The sequence below is a fragment of the Ichthyophthirius multifiliis genome (genome assembly GCF_000220395.1).
Source record: "Ichthyophthirius multifiliis unplaced genomic scaffold scaff_1120509251346, whole genome shotgun sequence".
Lineage (NCBI taxonomy): Eukaryota > Ciliophora > Oligohymenophorea > Hymenostomatida > Ichthyophthirius > Ichthyophthirius multifiliis.
In genome coordinates this window covers 88,612-94,611 of record NW_004085963.1, presented here as the reverse complement: position 1 = coordinate 94,611, position 6,000 = coordinate 88,612, and the positions used below count along the sequence as shown (strand labels likewise).

The following is a 6,000-nucleotide window of genomic DNA, read 5'->3' as shown; positions in this document are numbered from 1 at the left end:
TATATATATATATTATATATATAAAGAATTCAATATATTAAAATTGCAGATTATAATATAAATATTATTAAACATTATTTTATAAAATTATATTAAAAATTAAAATATATATATAAGAAAAATATATATATTTATTTTTATTTAAATTAAAATAAAATATTTAGTCATATATAAAATGTTTATAAAAGAAAATTATTTATTATTTAATTATTATAATATGTATTTTATTATATATTATTATTAATTTATTATTAATCATATATTTTTTATATATATTTTTATTATTATTTTTATAATATAAATATACTTTAAAAATTTATTTAATTCTAATATTAGTAAGTATTAAATAATTAATTTTTTTGGTTAATGATATATTGTATTTTGCATTACTTTCATCCTGTATACTTTTTTAAATTGCTACTATTTTGATATATATGTATTAACATATTAAATAATTTGTTTTTTGAATATTTTTGCTAACATTACTATATTCAATTTAATATTTGTAATTAAAAATTTAAATAATAAATTAATAAAATTTATAATAAATAAGTTAATTTTATTGGAAATACTTTAAATTTACTATAAAAGTTTTATTAAAATTAATTTAGTTGAATAAAATTTTCAATAGAAGATACAGGGAATAAAAAAAGGAAAACATAATTTTTTTTTCATATTTTGTGAAATTAAAATGAGAAATTTATATTTAATATAATCCTAAATTTAATATTTTAGCATAATAATTATGAGAAGACGAAATTATAAAAGTAAAATCTGAATATGGAAAAGTGACCACATTTATTTTTTAATTAATAGATAAAAACGTTATAAAATATTAGTAAGTATATTAAATAAAAAAAGTAAAAAAATCATTCTAAAAAAAATAAGAAAATAATAACTATTAGTTTTTTTTTGTTAAGACATTAAATATACTGTTAAACTTTTTCCTTCTATATTTATTAAAATAAAGAATTAATTACTTATGGAAATAATTTAATAAAAAAAAGCAACTATTAGTTAACAAAATAAAGAAAATTAATAAAATAATAACTAATATGAAAACAATAATAATTAAAAATAAATAAATATAATACATATAATAGACGAAGATATTTTCAATTAGAATATATTAAAGTTATATTTATAAAAAATTATTATTTTTATGAAATTTAAAGCACTTATGATGTCGAGAAAAGTAATTTTATTATATTATAGAAAAAAAAAAAAAAAACGGGAAAATTATTTGAATGAATGTTTTGATGTTTTTTTATTGATTTGAACATACCTTTTTATGGATTATTTTGAAGTTTTGAATAAAATACAAGAATTCTATTAAAAAAAAAAAGAATATAGGAAAAAATTGTAGTAGGTATATTATTTGTTCATGATTTTATTATCAAAAAATTTAAATTGAGAATTTATTATTTATAAAAGGCTTTTTTAATTTAATTAATTGTTGAATTTTTTTTTTTTTGTAGTATTAAAAAATTTAAAAATTAAAAATTATAATATTATTTGTATTTTTTTCAAAATTTAAAAAATTAAACAAAAAATTAAAAATGAAATAAATAATTTTACAAACTAATAATAATTTTACAAATTCAATATATCCTAAATAATCTCCTACTTAAATAAATAAACCTACCTATTAAGACTCTCCTTAATCCATAATTTAATACCAAGAATCCCCTAAACCCATGAACAGATAGTTTAAAACTATCTATGAACCACTTAAAGTCGAACAATCATTAAAAATAAATTAAAGTTTAACAGATTAGGACTTTTTATGTAAAATAAGTACCTAATTAAACACTGAGAAGGAAAAAATCGAGAGAATATTTACTGAAATGGAGTAAAATATTTAATAATTGGAAGCTTAGTTTGAAATATCATATAGTATAATTAACAAAATAGAAGAGAAATATGAGAACTTTTCGTGTTTGTTATAAGGGGTTTAAATGTGGAAATTTTCTAGGAAAAATAATAAGAATTTGCATATAAGAACTTTTTTTTATTCCCCACATATTAATGCTTTTTGTTGGAAGTCTAATAAAAGCTTTTTCCCTGAAAAAAATTAAATTATTTTCTTAAAAAATATCAAATAAATTTTAACATAAACTGATAGATTTTTACCTAAAAATGTCGCAAAAGAATGCTTTTTTGCCCTAGAATTTTTAAATGGATAAAAATTAGAAATTGTGGCCCCTTCAGTGCAAATCAAAGGACTTTTTGTCAAGGTCTTGTAATAATTAATGGAAAAAGAGTACTTAAAAAAAGATTAAAATAAGAGTTTTTTTATTGAAAAGTATTAAGAAGATATTCGAAATCTACAAGCTTAATTGGGAAAAACAAGGTAAGTATTTTAGGAATCTTCGAATAACTTAAGATTTACTTTTGTGGAGATTATAAAGCAGGAAAAGACAAAAAATGAATAAAAAAATATTTATTAAAAAAGTAATTTCGAGTAACTTATTTTTCAAAATTAACAATTAAAATAAGAAAATGATATTCTTTTGGAATAATTAGAAGAGAAAATATAGGAAAAAAATATAAATGAGAATTTAGATAAAGAAGTCGACTTTTGGAAAAATTAAAATTCGGAAATTAAAAATGAGGTGAATAGTATACTTTTGGAAATCGAAATAAAAGAAAATTAATTTTAGAGTGTAATTTTTTAATTATAGGAGATGAAAAAATAATTTTTGGATGAATAAAATATAAATATTTTCTAAAAAAAAGAATAAATTTTAATTGCTTTGCTTTTTTCCTTAATTCTTTCAAGGGAAGAAATATATAATTTTTAATAAAATTAAAATAATCTTTTTTAAACTATTTTTTAAAAAATACATTTATAATAGTCAGAAAATAAACAGTAAATAGATCTTATATAGAATTAAATATACGAAATTTTTTCCAATAAAAATAGAGATTAAGCCTTTTTTTATTAGGCTTTATAAATAGCCTTAAAGTCTTTTATAAATACAAATAATAATAATAATCATGCATTGAATACATAAATTAGTTTGCAAACTAATTTCACTAATAATTCACCGATTAGTTAATAATAGTATTAATACTAGTATAATACAGGAAATAAACACAAAAGATATGTAAGCGTATTTGAATAGGCAACTAATGAAGATTTGTAGTAAAATTAAAATAAATTAAATGTACTTTAATATTTATTTAAAAATAAATTTTGATGTTTGTATATTTTATCAGTTAATAATATAAAAACATTATATATAAATAAATGTATATATATATATTTTAAAAAAAATATACATATTTTATTGATGTTAAAATATTAATATTATTATAAAAAAAATTAATTAAAAATAGAAAATAATTAAACTATTATATTTAATCTTAAATATATATAAATTTATTTCTAATTATAATTATTTGCTTTTTTGCCTTTATTAAAGATATAAATTTATAAAAATAAATATAGATAATAATCAAATTATTCTTAATACAGCTATAAAGAAAAATTATATTTTCTAAAAATCTTAAAACCATTTCAAAAAAAAAATTAAGAACTATTAATAATCTATTTAAATAAGATTATAATAAAGGTAAAAAAATTGGCATTTAATTTTTAAGTATATATAAATATATTAAAAAATTATATATCTAATAAGATATTAATGATAAATTAAAAAAGATTTTATTATATTTATAACAAGAAATCTTATATAAATGAAAAAAGATTTATATATATAAAAATATAAAATAAAAAAAAATATATGATTATATATATATATTTAAATATATATATATTTATATATTTATATATTTATATATTTATATATTTATATATATATATATTTAAATTCATTTTATATTTATCATCTTCATCTAATTTTACAAATTCATAGATATTTAAAATAAAATAATATAAATGATATATTAGAAATATTTAAAATTAATTTTATTTATGTTTCTTTGACTTTTAATAATTAAATTCAATACTAATAAATATTTATATTTGATAATATATAATTATATTTATTATTTATTGTATTTTTTTTTTATTTTTTTTAATATTTTTACATTTATAATATATATATATATATATATATATATATATATATATATATAATATTCATTTTATATTTTTTTTTTATTTCTTTATAGTCTATTTTTTTCTTCATATAATTAAATGAATACATTTTTTTGTTTATTATTTTTCAATTAATCTTTTTTATTATATACAATTTAATTATATTTTTATAATATATATATATTTGATTATATTAAAATATAAATTCTTTATTTTTGCTTTATTTGAATATATATTTCTTATACATAGAACTAATTTTATTAAAACTTTGCTTTATATTTCTCTTTTGCTTTTCAATATATTATTTTTCTGAATATTTCTATTACTTTATGTCTATAATATTTTTAAATTTATTGATTCATTATTAAAAACATTTTAATTCTTTTTTATAATTTTTTTATATTCAAATTTTTTATATTTATATCTCTTAAAAACTATTATTATATTCCAATTAAAAGTTACCTTTATTATTTTCATCTAATTATTATTATATTTATACCAATTTATAATAAGAATTTTATATTTTATTTTTCCCAACAACATTATAATCACATTAGTAAAAAACAATAGTAACATTAGCAATCAAATTTAAAAAAAAATTAATTATCGATTGCATAGTTTTTTAAATTCTCATTAGCAATATTTATTAATTAAAAATAACATTCTTTATTAAAATTTATATAATTTTTTTTAATATTTCAGATTTGATAATAAATATATTTTCAAAGAAGGATTTAAATTATCATTTTATAATGATTTTTTAAAGAAAAAAATATTTAATGAATTTATATATGAAATTTTGAATATTTTATTTAAATATTTTTATAAATGTCTAAGTTTATATACTAAAATACAAGTAGTCTTTTTTAATTTTTTTTTTTATTAGAATTAACAAATAAATCAAATTAGTTTTATTGCTAATTAGAATGATTAAATTCTTAATTAAAATTAAAATAATCTCTGAATATATAATATATAAATAAAAATAAATAAATATGAATATATATATATTTACATAAATATAAAAATATGAAGACTTTTTATTTACTTATTATTTTATTTAAATATAAATTTTCATTAATATATTTAGTAAATATTTTAATTAATATAAATACTATCATAAAAACAAAAATTAAAAATGATTTATTATATATATATATATATTAAAAAATAATGCTATAATCATAATATAATTTCAAAAAAAAATAATTTTTATTAAAAAACATTAATTATTTTAAAATTAAACATATAAATATTTTATATTTAAAATTTTAATATATTTGTAACTTTATTTTAATTAATTTTATAATCAAAAATATTTCTAAAAAATTTAACATTTATTTATATTATATAAGATGTAAGTGTACTTCATTTGTATAATATATTTACACTTTAAATATATAACTATTATTATGCATATTTTTATTTTTAATAAAATTAATTTAATATGATTATTATTTTTTATACTTTTTGAATTATATTTTCTAATTAATTTAAAAAAAATTAATTGATGTAATAAGTTTTTAATATTGCATTAACACTTTAAATAGAACTTAAAATTTTAGGTTTATTAATATTTTTTACTTCTAAATTTTTTATTTTGAACTCAATTACATCAAAACATAATTTTTATAAAATAATAACAACTTAATTTATGAACACAAAGAAAAATTATATAATTTTAAATTATTATTTATAAATGTATTTTTAAAATATTAATATGTATTTATTAATTATATAATTATATTTAAAAATCAGTTTATCCTTTTAAAATACATTTTTTATAATAATATAAATATTTCAATTATCAATATTTATATTATATAGATTTAAAATTTTAAGTTTATATTTATTATTTACTTTTTTATAACATTAAAATCTTTAAAAATTATTAAAAAAAAATCAAGAAATTTAAAGTAGACTTTTAAATAAAT

General features: G+C 13.2%; 15 annotated features.

The window, feature by feature from the left end:
- Positions 1 to 196: 196 nt before the first annotated feature.
- Positions 197 to 299: a microsatellite.
- Positions 207 to 291: a microsatellite.
- Positions 209 to 277: a microsatellite.
- Positions 223 to 300: a microsatellite.
- A 206-nt stretch (positions 301 to 506) lies between these two features.
- Positions 507 to 559: a microsatellite.
- Positions 513 to 558: a microsatellite.
- Positions 560 to 3,627: 3,068 nt separating the features above from the next.
- Positions 3,628 to 3,725: a microsatellite.
- Positions 3,726 to 3,745: 20 nt separating this feature from the next.
- Positions 3,746 to 3,834: a microsatellite.
- Positions 3,755 to 3,852: a microsatellite.
- Positions 3,773 to 3,852: a microsatellite.
- A 123-nt stretch (positions 3,853 to 3,975) lies between these two features.
- Positions 3,976 to 4,013: a microsatellite.
- A 46-nt stretch (positions 4,014 to 4,059) lies between these two features.
- Positions 4,060 to 4,108: a microsatellite.
- A 65-nt stretch (positions 4,109 to 4,173) lies between these two features.
- Positions 4,174 to 4,261: a microsatellite.
- Positions 4,204 to 4,261: a microsatellite.
- Positions 4,262 to 5,258: 997 nt separating this feature from the next.
- Positions 5,259 to 5,306: a microsatellite.
- Between the last annotated feature and the right edge of the window lie 694 nt (positions 5,307 to 6,000).